The sequence below is a fragment of the Calidris pugnax genome, unplaced genomic scaffold (genome assembly GCF_001431845.1).
Source record: "Calidris pugnax isolate Ruff unplaced genomic scaffold, ASM143184v1 scaffold490, whole genome shotgun sequence".
Lineage (NCBI taxonomy): Eukaryota > Metazoa > Chordata > Aves > Charadriiformes > Scolopacidae > Calidris > Calidris pugnax.
Window position 1 is genome coordinate 71897 of NW_015091294.1, and position 14035 is coordinate 85931.

Genomic DNA, 14035 nt, shown 5'->3' on the forward strand with positions numbered 1-14035 from the left:
TAACCAGTATGAGAATAATAAAAAAACAACAAAAATTGGGAAAAAAACCCAAAATACATATAAATTAAAGGCCCCCCCCAGCCAAGTCCTGGAGGTGGGGCTTTGGGTGGCCCCGGGGGTGTCCTGGACCCAGTTTTGGTGTTTCTCACCCCAAAAAATGGGTGGGGGCACCATGGGTGCTCCAAGGGGGGGGGAAGAGCACTGTTTCTCCTCCCCTGGAGCACCCCCAGGCGTGGGATGGGGGCCACCAGGTCCCACCAGCCTGAGATGGTCCTGGGTGGCCACCAGGTCCCACCAGCCCAGGATGAGGCTGGACATGGGTGGCCACCAGGTCCCACCAGCCCTGGATGGGGATGACACTGGTGGTCCCAGCTCCACCAACCTGGGGTGGGGATGATGCTGGTGGCCCCGAGTCCACCATCCTGGGCTGGTGATGACCCTGGTGGCCTCCAGGTCCACCAGCCCAGGATGGTGCTGGGTGCTCCCCCACAAGTCCCACCAACCCAGGGTGAGGATGGACACGGGTGGCCACCAGACCCCACCAGCCCTGGATGGGGATGATGCTGGTGGCCACCAGGTCCCACCAGCCCAGGATGGCACTGGGTGGCCCCAGGTCCCACCATCCCAGGATGGGGACAATGCTGGTGGCCACCAGGTCCCACCAGCCCTGGATGGGGACAATGCTGGGTGACCACCAGGTCCCACCAGCCCTGGATGGGGATGACCCTGGTGGTCCCAGCTCCACCAACCTGGGGTAGGGATGATGCTGGTGGCCCCGAGTCCACCATCCTGGGCTGGTGATGACCCTGGTGGCCTCCAGGTCCACCAGCCCAGGATGGTGCTGGGTGCTCCCCCACAAGTCCCACCAACCCAGGGTGAGGATGGACACGGGTGGCCACCAGACCCCACCAGCCCTGGATGGGGATGATGCTGGTGGCCACCAGGTCCCACCAGCCCTGGATGGGGACAATGCTGGGTGGCCACCAGGTCCCACCAGCCCTGGATGGGGATGACCCTGGTGGTCCCAGCTCCACCAACCTGGGGTAGGGATGATGCTGGTGGCCCCGAGTCCACCATCCTGGGCTGGTGATGACCCTGGTGGCCTCCAGGTCCACCAGCCCAGGATGGTGCTGGGTGCTCCCCCACAAGTCCCACCAACCCAGGGTGAGGATGGACACGGGTGGCCACCAGACCCCACCAGCCCTGGATGGGGATGATGCTGGTGGCCACCAGGTCCCACCAGCCCAGGATGGCACTGGGTGGCCCCAGGTCCCACCATCCCAGGATGGGGACAATGCTGGTGGCCACCAGGTCCCACCAGCCCTGGATGGGGACAATGCTGGGTGACCACCAGGTCCCACCAGCCCTGGATGGGGATGACCCTGGTGGTCCCAGCTCCACCAACCTGGGGTAGGGATGATGCTGGTGGCCCCGAGTCCACCATCCTGGGCTGGTGATGACCCTGGTGGCCTCCAGGTCCACCAGCCCAGGATGGTGCTGGGTGCTCCCCCACAAGTCCCACCAACCCAGGGTGAGGATGGACACGGGTGGCCACCAGACCCCACCAGCCCTGGATGGGGATGATGCTGGTGGCCACCAGGTCCCACCAGCCCAGGATGGCACTGGGTGGCCCCACGTCCCACCATCCCAGGATGGGGACAATGCTGGTGGCCACCAGGTCCCACCAGCCCTGGATGGGGACAATGCTGGGTGACCACCAGGTCCCACCAGCCCTGGATGGGGATGACCCTGGTGGTCCCAGCTCCACCAACCTGGGGTAGGGATGATGCTGGTGGCCCCGAGTCCACCATCCTGGGCTGGTGATGACCCTGGTGGCCTCCAGGTCCACCAGCCCAGGATGGTGCTGGGTGCTCCCCCACAAGTCCCACCAACCCAGGGTGAGGATGGACACGGGTGGCCACCAGACCCCACCAGCCCTGGATGGGGATGATGCTGGTGGCCACCAGGTCCCACCAGCCCAGGATGGCACTGGGTGGCCCCAGGTCCCACCATCCCAGGATGGGGACAATGCTGGTGGCCACCAGGTCCCACCAGCCCTGGATGGGGACAATGCTGGGTGGCCACCAGGTCCCACCAGCCCTGGATGGGGATGACCCTGGTGGTCCCAGCTCCACCAACCTGGGGTAGGGATGATGCTGGTGGCCCCGAGTCCACCATCCTGGGCTGGTGATGACCCTGGTGGCCTCCAGGTCCACCAGCCCAGGATGGTGCTGGGTGCTCCCCCACAAGTCCCACCAACCCAGGGTGAGGATGGACACGGGTGGCCACCAGACCCCACCAGCCCTGGATGGGGATGATGCTGGTGGCCACCAGGTCCCACCAGCCCAGGATGGCACTGGGTGGCCCCAGGTCCCACCATCCCAGGATGGGGACAATGCTGGTGGCCACCAGGTCCCACCAGCCCTGGATGGGGACAATGCTGGGTGACCACCAGGTCCCACCAGCCCTGGATGGGGATGACCCTGGTGGTCCCAGCTCCACCAACCTGGGGTAGGGATGATGCTGGTGGCCCCGAGTCCACCATCCTGGGCTGGTGATGACCCTGGTGGCCTCCAGGTCCACCAGCCCAGGATGGTGCTGGGTGCTCCCCCACAAGTCCCACCAACCCAGGGTGAGGATGGACACGGGTGGCCACCAGACCCCACCAGCCCTGGATGGGGATGATGCTGGTGGCCACCAGGTCCCACCAGCCCAGGATGGCACTGGGTGGCCCCACGTCCCACCATCCCAGGATGGGGACAATGCTGGTGGCCACCAGGTCCCACCAGCCCTGGATGGGGACAATGCTGGGTGACCACCAGGTCCCACCAGCCCTGGATGGGGATGACCCTGGTGGTCCCAGCTCCACCAACCTGGGGTAGGGATGATGCTGGTGGCCCCGAGTCCACCATCCTGGGCTGGTGATGACCCTGGTGGCCTCCAGGTCCACCAGCCCAGGATGGTGCTGGGTGCTCCCCCACAAGTCCCACCAACCCAGGGTGAGGATGGACACGGGTGGCCACCAGACCCCACCAGCCCTGGATGGGGATGATGCTGGTGGCCACCAGGTCCCACCAGCCCAGGATGGCACTGGGTGGCCCCAGGTCCCACCATCCCAGGATGGGGACAATGCTGGTGGCCACCAGGTCCCACCAGCCCTGGATGGGGACAATGCTGGGTGGCCACCAGGTCCCACCAGCCCTGGATGGGGATGACCCTGGTGGTCCCAGCTCCACCAACCTGGGGTAGGGATGATGCTGGTGGCCCCGAGTCCACCATCCTGGGCTGGTGATGACCCTGGTGGCCTCCAGGTCCACCAGCCCAGGATGGTGCTGGGTGCTCCCCCACAAGTCCCACCAACCCAGGGTGAGGATGGACACGGGTGGCCACCAGACCCCACCAGCCCTGGATGGGGATGATGCTGGTGGCCACCAGGTCCCACCAGCCCAGGATGGCACTGGGTGGCCCCAGGTCCCACCATCCCAGGATGGGGACAATGCTGGTGGCCACCAGGTCCCACCAGCCCTGGATGGGGACAATGCTGGGTGACCACCAGGTCCCACCAGCCCTGGATGGGGATGACCCTGGTGGTCCCAGCTCCACCAACCTGGGGTAGGGATGATGCTGGTGGCCCCGAGTCCACCATCCTGGGCTGGTGATGACCCTGGTGGCCTCCAGGTCCACCAGCCCAGGATGGTGCTGGGTGCTCCCCCACAAGTCCCACCAACCCAGGGTGAGGATGGACACGGGTGGCCACCAGACCCCACCAGCCCTGGATGGGGATGATGCTGGTGGCCACCAGGTCCCACCAGCCCAGGATGGCACTGGGTGGCCCCACGTCCCACCATCCCAGGATGGGGACAATGCTGGTGGCCACCAGGTCCCACCAGCCCTGGATGGGGACAATGCTGGGTGACCACCAGGTCCCACCAGCCCTGGATGGGGATGACCCTGGTGGTCCCAGCTCCACCAACCTGGGGTAGGGATGATGCTGGTGGCCCCGAGTCCACCATCCTGGGCTGGTGATGACCCTGGTGGCCTCCAGGTCCACCAGCCCAGGATGGTGCTGGGTGCTCCCCCACAAGTCCCACCAACCCAGGGTGAGGATGGACACGGGTGGCCACCAGACCCCACCAGCCCTGGATGGGGATGATGCTGGTGGCCACCAGGTCCCACCAGCCCAGGATGGCACTGGGTGGCCCCAGGTCCCACCATCCCAGGATGGGGACAATGCTGGTGGCCACCAGGTCCCACCAGCCCTGGATGGGGACAATGCTGGGTGGCCACCAGGTCCCACCAGCCCTGGATGGGGATGACCCTGGTGGTCCCAGCTCCACCAACCTGGGGTAGGGATGATGCTGGTGGCCCCGAGTCCACCATCCTGGGCTGGTGATGACCCTGGTGGCCTCCAGGTCCACCAGCCCAGGATGGTGCTGGGTGCTCCCCCACAAGTCCCACCAACCCAGGGTGAGGATGGACACGGGTGGCCACCAGACCCCACCAGCCCTGGATGGGGATGATGCTGGTGGCCACCAGGTCCCACCAGCCCAGGATGGCACTGGGTGGCCCCAGGTCCCACCATCCCAGGATGGGGACAATGCTGGTGGCCACCAGGTCCCACCAGCCCTGGATGGGGACAATGCTGGGTGACCACCAGGTCCCACCAGCCCTGGATGGGGATGACCCTGGTGGTCCCAGCTCCACCAACCTGGGGTAGGGATGATGCTGGTGGCCCCGAGTCCACCATCCTGGGCTGGTGATGACCCTGGTGGCCTCCAGGTCCACCAGCCCAGGATGGTGCTGGGTGCTCCCCCACAAGTCCCACCAACCCAGGGTGAGGATGGACACGGGTGGCCACCAGACCCCACCAGCCCTGGATGGGGATGATGCTGGTGGCCACCAGGTCCCACCAGCCCAGGATGGCACTGGGTGGCCCCACGTCCCACCATCCCAGGATGGGGACAATGCTGGTGGCCACCAGGTCCCACCAGCCCTGGATGGGGACAATGCTGGGTGACCACCAGGTCCCACCAGCCCTGGATGGGGATGACCCTGGTGGTCCCAGCTCCACCAACCTGGGGTAGGGATGATGCTGGTGGCCCCGAGTCCACCATCCTGGGCTGGTGATGACCCTGGTGGCCTCCAGGTCCACCAGCCCAGGATGGTGCTGGGTGCTCCCCCACAAGTCCCACCAACCCAGGGTGAGGATGGACACGGGTGGCCACCAGACCCCACCAGCCCTGGATGGGGATGATGCTGGTGGCCACCAGGTCCCACCAGCCCAGGATGGCACTGGGTGGCCCCAGGTCCCACCATCCCAGGATGGGGACAATGCTGGTGGCCACCAGGTCCCACCAGCCCTGGATGGGGACAATGCTGGGTGGCCACCAGGTCCCACCAGCCCTGGATGGGGATGACCCTGGTGGTCCCAGCTCCACCAACCTGGGGTAGGGATGATGCTGGTGGCCCCGAGTCCACCATCCTGGGCTGGTGATGACCCTGGTGGCCTCCAGGTCCACCAGCCCAGGATGGTGCTGGGTGCTCCCCCACAAGTCCCACCAACCCAGGGTGAGGATGGACACGGGTGGCCACCAGACCCCACCAGCCCTGGATGGGGATGATGCTGGTGGCCACCAGGTCCCACCAGCCCAGGATGGCACTGGGTGGCCCCAGGTCCCACCATCCCAGGATGGGGACAATGCTGGTGGCCACCAGGTCCCACCAGCCCTGGATGGGGACAATGCTGGGTGACCACCAGGTCCCACCAGCCCTGGATGGGGATGATGCTGGTGGCCACCAGGTCCCACCAGCCCAGGATGGCACTGGGTGGCCCCAGGTCCCACCATCCCAGGATGGGGACAATGCTGGTGGCCACCAGGTCCCACCAGCCCTGGATGGGGACAATGCTGGGTGACCACCAGGTCCCACCAGCCCTGGATGGGGATGACCCTGGTGGTCCCAGCTCCACCAACCTGGGGTAGGGATGATGCTGGTGGCCCCGAGTCCACCATCCTGGGCTGGTGATGACCCTGGTGGCCTCCAGGTCCACCAGCCCAGGATGGTGCTGGGTGCTCCCCCACAAGTCCCACCAACCCAGGGTGAGGATGGACACGGGTGGCCACCAGACCCCACCAGCCCTGGATGGGGATGATGCTGGTGGCCACCAGGTCCCACCAGCCCAGGATGGCACTGGGTGGCCCCAGGTCCCACCATCCCAGGATGGGGACAATGCTGGTGGCCACCAGGTCCCACCAGCCCTGGATGGGGACAATGCTGGGTGACCACCAGGTCCCACCAGCCCTGGATGGGGATGACCCTGGTGGTCCCAGCTCCACCAACCTGGGGTAGGGATGATGCTGGTGGCCCCGAGTCCACCATCCTGGGCTGGTGATGACCCTGGTGGCCTCCAGGTCCACCAGCCCAGGATGGTGCTGGGTGCTCCCCCACAAGTCCCACCAACCCAGGGTGAGGATGGACACGGGTGGCCACCAGACCCCACCAGCCCTGGATGGGGATGATGCTGGTGGCCACCAGGTCCCACCAGCCCAGGATGGCACTGGGTGGCCCCAGGTCCCACCATCCCAGGATGGGGACAATGCTGGTGGCCACCAGGTCCCACCAGCCCTGGATGGGGACAATGCTGGGTGACCACCAGGTCCCACCAGCCCTGGATGGGGATGACCCTGGTGGTCCCAGCTCCACCAACCTGGGGTAGGGATGATGCTGGTGGCCCCGAGTCCACCATCCTGGGCTGGTGATGACCCTGGTGGCCTCCAGGTCCACCAGCCCAGGATGGTGCTGGGTGCTCCCCCACAAGTCCCACCAACCCAGGGTGAGGATGGACACGGGTGGCCACCAGACCCCACCAGCCCTGGATGGGGATGATGCTGGTGGCCACCAGGTCCCACCAGCCCAGGATGGCACTGGGTGGCCCCAGGTCCCACCATCCCAGGATGGGGACAATGCTGGTGGCCACCAGGTCCCACCAGCCCTGGATGGGGACAATGCTGGGTGACCACCAGGTCCCACCAGCCCTGGATGGGGATGACCCTGGTGGTCCCAGCTCCACCAACCTGGGGTAGGGATGATGCTGGTGGCCCCGAGTCCACCATCCTGGGCTGGTGATGACCCTGGTGGCCTCCAGGTCCACCAGCCCAGGATGGTGCTGGGTGCTCCCCCACAAGTCCCACCAACCCAGGGTGAGGATGGACACGGGTGGCCACCAGACCCCACCAGCCCTGGATGGGGATGATGCTGGTGGCCACCAGGTCCCACCAGCCCAGGATGGCACTGGGTGGCCCCAGGTCCCACCATCCCAGGATGGGGACAATGCTGGTGGCCACCAGGTCCCACCAGCCCTGGATGGGGACAATGCTGGGTGACCACCAGGTCCCACCAGCCCTGGATGGGGATGACCCTGGTGGTCCCAGCTCCACCAACCTGGGGTAGGGATGATGCTGGTGGCCCCGAGTCCACCATCCTGGGCTGGTGATGACCCTGGTGGCCTCCAGGTCCACCAGCCCAGGATGGTGCTGGGTGCTCCCCCACAAGTCCCACCAACCCAGGGTGAGGATGGACACGGGTGGCCACCAGACCCCACCAGCCCTGGATGGGGATGATGCTGGTGGCCACCAGGTCCCACCAGCCCAGGATGGCACTGGGTGGCCCCAGGTCCCACCATCCCAGGATGGGGACAATGCTGGTGGCCACCAGGTCCCACCAGCCCTGGATGGGGACAATGCTGGGTGACCACCAGGTCCCACCAGCCCTGGATGGGGATGACCCTGGTGGTCCCAGCTCCACCAACCTGGGGTAGGGATGATGCTGGTGGCCCCGAGTCCACCATCCTGGGCTGGTGATGACCCTGGTGGCCTCCAGGTCCACCAGCCCAGGATGGTGCTGGGTGCTCCCCCACAAGTCCCACCAACCCAGGGTGAGGATGGACACGGGTGGCCACCAGACCCCACCAGCCCTGGATGGGGATGATGCTGGTGGCCACCAGGTCCCACCAGCCCAGGATGGCACTGGGTGGCCCCAGGTCCCACCATCCCAGGATGGGGACAATGCTGGTGGCCACCAGGTCCCACCAGCCCTGGATGGGGACAATGCTGGGTGACCACCAGGTCCCACCAGCCCTGGATGGGGATGACCCTGGTGGTCCCAGCTCCACCAACCTGGGGTAGGGATGATGCTGGTGGCCCCGAGTCCACCATCCTGGGCTGGTGATGACCCTGGTGGCCTCCAGGTCCACCAGCCCAGGATGGTGCTGGGTGCTCCCCCACAAGTCCCACCAACCCAGGGTGAGGATGGACACGGGTGGCCACCAGACCCCACCAGCCCTGGATGGGGATGATGCTGGTGGCCACCAGGTCCCACCAGCCCAGGATGGCACTGGGTGGCCCCAGGTCCCACCATCCCAGGATGGGGACAATGCTGGTGGCCACCAGGTCCCACCAGCCCTGGATGGGGACAATGCTGGGTGACCACCAGGTCCCACCAGCCCTGGATGGGGATGACCCTGGTGGTCCCAGCTCCACCAACCTGGGGTAGGGATGATGCTGGTGGCCCCGAGTCCACCATCCTGGGCTGGTGATGACCCTGGTGGCCTCCAGGTCCACCAGCCCAGGATGGTGCTGGGTGCTCCCCCACAAGTCCCACCAACCCAGGGTGAGGATGGACACGGGTGGCCACCAGACCCCACCAGCCCTGGATGGGGATGATGCTGGTGGCCACCAGGTCCCACCAGCCCAGGATGGCACTGGGTGGCCCCAGGTCCCACCATCCCAGGATGGGGACAATGCTGGTGGCCACCAGGTCCCACCAGCCCTGGATGGGGACAATGCTGGGTGACCACCAGGTCCCACCAGCCCTGGATGGGGATGACCCTGGTGGTCCCAGCTCCACCAACCTGGGGTAGGGATGATGCTGGTGGCCCCGAGTCCACCATCCTGGGCTGGTGATGACCCTGGTGGCCTCCAGGTCCACCAGCCCAGGATGGTGCTGGGTGCTCCCCCACAAGTCCCACCAACCCAGGGTGAGGATGGACACGGGTGGCCACCAGACCCCACCAGCCCTGGATGGGGATGATGCTGGTGGCCACCAGGTCCCACCAGCCCAGGATGGCACTGGGTGGCCCCAGGTCCCACCATCCCAGGATGGGGACAATGCTGGTGGCCACCAGGTCCCACCAGCCCTGGATGGGGACAATGCTGGGTGACCACCAGGTCCCACCAGCCCTGGATGGGGATGACCCTGGTGGTCCCAGCTCCACCAACCTGGGGTAGGGATGATGCTGGTGGCCCCGAGTCCACCATCCTGGGCTGGTGATGACCCTGGTGGCCTCCAGGTCCACCAGCCCAGGATGGTGCTGGGTGCTCCCCCACAAGTCCCACCAACCCAGGGTGAGGATGGACACGGGTGGCCACCAGACCCCACCAGCCCTGGATGGGGATGATGCTGGTGGCCACCAGGTCCCACCAGCCCAGGATGGCACTGGGTGGCCCCAGGTCCCACCATCCCAGGATGGGGACAATGCTGGTGGCCACCAGGTCCCACCAGCCCTGGATGGGGACAATGCTGGGTGACCACCAGGTCCCACCAGCCCTGGATGGGGATGACCCTGGTGGTCCCAGCTCCACCAACCTGGGGTAGGGATGATGCTGGTGGCCCCGAGTCCACCATCCTGGGCTGGTGATGACCCTGGTGGCCTCCAGGTCCACCAGCCCAGGATGGTGCTGGGTGCTCCCCCACAAGTCCCACCAACCCAGGGTGAGGATGGACACGGGTGGCCACCAGACCCCACCAGCCCTGGATGGGGATGATGCTGGTGGCCACCAGGTCCCACCAGCCCAGGATGGCACTGGGTGGCCCCAGGTCCCACCATCCCAGGATGGGGACAATGCTGGTGGCCACCAGGTCCCACCAGCCCTGGATGGGGACAATGCTGGGTGACCACCAGGTCCCACCAGCCCTGGATGGGGATGACCCTGGTGGTCCCAGCTCCACCAACCTGGGGTAGGGATGATGCTGGTGGCCCCGAGTCCACCATCCTGGGCTGGTGATGACCCTGGTGGCCTCCAGGTCCACCAGCCCAGGATGGTGCTGGGTGCTCCCCCACAAGTCCCACCAACCCAGGGTGAGGATGGACACGGGTGGCCACCAGACCCCACCAGCCCTGGATGGGGATGATGCTGGTGGCCACCAGGTCCCACCAGCCCAGGATGGCACTGGGTGGCCCCAGGTCCCACCATCCCAGGATGGGGACAATGCTGGTGGCCACCAGGTCCCACCAGCCCTGGATGGGGACAATGCTGGGTGACCACCAGGTCCCACCAGCCCTGGATGGGGATGACCCTGGTGGTCCCAGCTCCACCAACCTGGGGTAGGGATGATGCTGGTGGCCCCGAGTCCACCATCCTGGGCTGGTGATGACCCTGGTGGCCTCCAGGTCCACCAGCCCAGGATGGTGCTGGGTGCTCCCCCACAAGTCCCACCAACCCAGGGTGAGGATGGACACGGGTGGCCACCAGACCCCACCAGCCCTGGATGGGGATGATGCTGGTGGCCACCAGGTCCCACCAGCCCAGGATGGCACTGGGTGGCCCCAGGTCCCACCATCCCAGGATGGGGACAATGCTGGTGGCCACCAGGTCCCACCAGCCCTGGATGGGGACAATGCTGGGTGACCACCAGGTCCCACCAGCCCTGGATGGGGATGACCCTGGTGGTCCCAGCTCCACCAACCTGGGGTAGGGATGATGCTGGTGGCCCCGAGTCCACCATCCTGGGCTGGTGATGACCCTGGTGGCCTCCAGGTCCACCAGCCCAGGATGGTGCTGGGTGCTCCCCCACAAGTCCCACCAACCCAGGGTGAGGATGGACACGGGTGGCCACCAGACCCCACCAGCCCTGGATGGGGATGATGCTGGTGGCCACCAGGTCCCACCAGCCCAGGATGGCACTGGGTGGCCCCAGGTCCCACCATCCCAGGATGGGGACAATGCTGGTGGCCACCAGGTCCCACCAGCCCTGGATGGGGACAATGCTGGGTGACCACCAGGTCCCACCAGCCCTGGATGGGGATGACCCTGGTGGTCCCAGCTCCACCAACCTGGGGTAGGGATGATGCTGGTGGCCCCGAGTCCACCATCCTGGGCTGGTGATGACCCTGGTGGCCTCCAGGTCCACCAGCCCAGGATGGTGCTGGGTGCTCCCCCACAAGTCCCACCAACCCAGGGTGAGGATGGACACGGGTGGCCACCAGACCCCACCAGCCCTGGATGGGGATGATGCTGGTGGCCACCAGGTCCCACCAGCCCAGGATGGCACTGGGTGGCCCCAGGTCCCACCATCCCAGGATGGGGACAATGCTGGTGGCCACCAGGTCCCACCAGCCCTGGATGGGGACAATGCTGGGTGACCACCAGGTCCCACCAGCCCTGGATGGGGATGACCCTGGTGGTCCCAGCTCCACCAACCTGGGGTAGGGATGATGCTGGTGGCCCCGAGTCCACCATCCTGGGCTGGTGATGACCCTGGTGGCCTCCAGGTCCACCAGCCCAGGATGGTGCTGGGTGCTCCCCCACAAGTCCCACCAACCCAGGGTGAGGATGGACACGGGTGGCCACCAGACCCCACCAGCCCTGGATGGGGATGATGCTGGTGGCCACCAGGTCCCACCAGCCCAGGATGGCACTGGGTGGCCCCAGGTCCCACCATCCCAGGATGGGGACAATGCTGGTGGCCACCAGGTCCCACCAGCCCTGGATGGGGACAATGCTGGGTGACCACCAGGTCCCACCAGCCCTGGATGGGGATGACCCTGGTGGTCCCAGCTCCACCAACCTGGGGTAGGGATGATGCTGGTGGCCCCGAGTCCACCATCCTGGGCTGGTGATGACCCTGGTGGCCTCCAGGTCCACCAGCCCAGGATGGTGCTGGGTGCTCCCCCACAAGTCCCACCAACCCAGGGTGAGGATGGACACGGGTGGCCACCAGACCCCACCAGCCCTGGATGGGGATGATGCTGGTGGCCACCAGGTCCCACCAGCCCAGGATGGCACTGGGTGGCCCCAGGTCCCACCATCCCAGGATGGGGACAATGCTGGTGGCCACCAGGTCCCACCAGCCCTGGATGGGGACAATGCTGGGTGACCACCAGGTCCCACCAGCCCTGGATGGGGATGACCCTGGTGGTCCCAGCTCCACCAACCTGGGGTAGGGATGATGCTGGTGGCCCCGAGTCCACCATCCTGGGCTGGTGATGACCCTGGTGGCCTCCAGGTCCACCAGCCCAGGATGGTGCTGGGTGCTCCCCCACAAGTCCCACCAACCCAGGGTGAGGATGGACACGGGTGGCCACCAGACCCCACCAGCCCTGGATGGGGATGATGCTGGTGGCCACCAGGTCCCACCAGCCCAGGATGGCACTGGGTGGCCCCAGGTCCCACCATCCCAGGATGGGGACAATGCTGGTGGCCACCAGGTCCCACCAGCCCTGGATGGGGACAATGCTGGGTGACCACCAGGTCCCACCAGCCCTGGATGGGGATGACCCTGGTGGTCCCAGCTCCACCAACCTGGGGTAGGGATGATGCTGGTGGCCCCGAGTCCACCATCCTGGGCTGGTGATGACCCTGGTGGCCTCCAGGTCCACCAGCCCAGGATGGTGCTGGGTGCTCCCCCACAAGTCCCACCAACCCAGGGTGAGGATGGACACGGGTGGCCACCAGACCCCACCAGCCCTGGATGGGGATGATGCTGGTGGCCACCAGGTCCCACCAGCCCAGGATGGCACTGGGTGGCCCCAGGTCCCACCATCCCAGGATGGGGACAATGCTGGTGGCCACCAGGTCCCACCAGCCCTGGATGGGGACAATGCTGGGTGACCACCAGGTCCCACCAGCCCTGGATGGGGATGACCCTGGTGGTCCCAGCTCCACCAACCTGGGGTAGGGATGATGCTGGTGGCCCCGAGTCCACCATCCTGGGCTGGTGATGACCCTGGTGGCCTCCAGGTCCACCAGCCCAGGATGGTGCTGGGTGCTCCCCCACAAGTCCCACCAACCCAGGGTGAGGATGGACACGGGTGGCCACCAGACCCCACCAGCCCTGGATGGGGATGATGCTGGTGGCCACCAGGTCCCACCAGCCCAGGATGGCACTGGGTGGCCCCAGGTCCCACCATCCCAGGATGGGGACAATGCTGGTGGCCACCAGGTCCCACCAGCCCTGGATGGGGACAATGCTGGGTGACCACCAGGTCCCACCAGCCCTGGATGGGGATGACCCTGGTGGTCCCAGCTCCACCAACCTGGGGTAGGGATGATGCTGGTGGCCCCGAGTCCACCATCCTGGGCTGGTGATGACCCTGGTGGCCTCCAGGTCCACCAGCCCAGGATGGTGCTGGGTGCTCCCCCACAAGTCCCACCAACCCAGGGTGAGGATGGACACGGGTGGCCACCAGACCCCACCAGCCCTGGATGGGGATGATGCTGGTGGCCACCAGGTCCCACCAGCCCAGGATGGCACTGGGTGGCCCCAGGTCCCACCATCCCAGGATGGGGACAATGCTGGTGGCCACCAGGTCCCACCAGCCCTGGATGGGGACAATGCTGGGTGACCACCAGGTCCCACCAGCCCTGGATGGGGATGACCCTGGTGGTCCCAGCTCCACCAACCTGGGGTAGGGATGATGCTGGTGGCCCCGAGTCCACCATCCTGGGCTGGTGATGACCCTGGTGGCCTCCAGGTCCACCAGCCCAGGATGGTGCTGGGTGCTCCCCCACAAGTCCCACCAACCCAGGGTGAGGATGGACACGGGTGGCCACCAGACCCCACCAGCCCTGGATGGGGATGATGCTGGTGGCCACCAGGTCCCACCAGCCCAGGATGGCACTGGGTGGCCCCAGGTCCCACCATCCCAGGATGGGGACAATGCTGGTGGCCACCAGGTCCCACCAGCCCTGGATGGGGACAATGCTGGGTGACCACCAGGTCCCACCAGCCCTGGATGGGGATGACCCTGGTGGTCCCA